The following is a 1,731-nucleotide window of genomic DNA, read 5'->3' on the forward strand; positions in this document are numbered from 1 at the left end:
AACAGTGGGAGGGCTTCCAGTGTCCTGGCCCCACTGCTGGACCTCCTGATGGCCCCTGGTATTTCTGGCCACTGTGTGATACAGAGTGTTGGACTGGATGGGCCACTGGCCTGATCCAGCACTGGCTTCTCTTATGTTCTTATGTTATGTTCTTATGAGCCAGCTCACACTAACTCAGCGTAGAGGGAACACTGCTCCCAAGAACGTCAGAAGAGCCCTGCTGGGTCGGACCAGTGGCTCATCTCCAGCACCCTGCGTCCCACTCGGTGGCCAACCAGTTCCTCTGGAGGGGCAACAACAAGGCAGAGAGGCCTTCCCCCTTATGCTGCCTGCTGGCTCTGGGATGCAAAGGCCGACTGCCTTGGAACATGGAGGTTCCCTTCAGTCCCCATGGTCGGCAGCCATTGAGAGACCGCTCCTCCAGAAATCCGTCTCATCCCCTTTTAAAACCCTCGACTCCTGTGGCCGTCCTCTGGCAGCCAATCCCACATTTTAATCACCCTCTGTAAAGAAGTCTTTCCTGTTTTCTGGCTCCTACTTATTCCCCGTCAGCTTCATTTGGTGCCCCAAGTGCTGGTATTAGGAGAGGAGGAGGCAAAACGCACTCTCTCCACCCCACACATAATTTCATAAACCCCATGTGATGGCCCCCCGTTAGTCATCTCTTTTCTCAACTGAAAAGTCCCCGACTCTTCAGCCTTTCCTCATAGGAAAGGCGCTCCAACCCCCTAGTCATCCTGCAAGGTTCTTTTTGACACACGGTGACCAGAACTGCACACAATATTCCATCAGTGGCTCTTAGCCACAAGGTACAGATAGGAACTCTTGGTCTGGGGCAAGGGATGCTCTGTATTCTTGGTGCTTGGGGGGGGGCAACAGTGGGAGGGCTTCTAGTGTCCGGGCCCCACTGCTGGACCTCCTGGTGGCACCTGGTATTTTTGGCCACTGTGTGACACAGAGTGTTGGACCGGATGGGCCATTGGACTGATCCAGCATTGGCTTCTCTTATATTCTTATCAGGGATCCATACAGGGGCATTACAATATCGGCTCCTTTATTTTTAATCCCTTTCCTAACCATTCCCAGCATGGAGTCGGCCTTTTTGACTGCTGCCCACCCACTGTGTTGGCATTTTCATTGAGCCGTCCACGACAACCCCAAGATCCCTTTCCCTCTCAGTCTCCGCCAGTTCAGGCACCAGCAGCACGTATTTAAAATGAGGGAGGTTTTTTTGGTATGTTCCAGTGTGCATCACCCTCCACTGACCTACACTGAACTTAATTTGCCGCACTGTTGTCCACTCACTCAATTTAGGGAGGTCCAGGTGGGTCATCGTGTTGGCCTAAAGCCATAGAACAAAGTTAAGAGCCCAATGGCACCTTTTAAGGCCAACCAAGTTTTATTCAAGGTGTGAGCTTTCCTGTGCGCGCACACTTTGTCGGACGATGACATGGAATTACACATCTTTTGCCAACTTGATTGACCTGCAAACCTGGTCACTGCGTGGCTCACCCACCCACCCACCCCGTTCAAAGCCTTTCAAGAGCAAATTAAGTGTCTCAGGCCCCAAATCTCTCTGGTCTTGTGGGATCCTGTTGCTCACTTCCCTCCACTATCAATTTATTCCCCCCGCCTGCTTCCTGTAATTTCATTTGATCCATAAGAGGACCCGTCCCTTTATCCCATGACTACTAAGCTTATTCTGGAGTTAGTTGCTGTAGATTTTCCGGG

Source organism: Gekko japonicus, unplaced genomic scaffold (assembly GCF_001447785.1).
Source record: "Gekko japonicus isolate JY-2015 unplaced genomic scaffold, Gekko_japonicus_V1.1 scaffold4376, whole genome shotgun sequence".
Lineage (NCBI taxonomy): Eukaryota > Metazoa > Chordata > Lepidosauria > Squamata > Gekkonidae > Gekko > Gekko japonicus.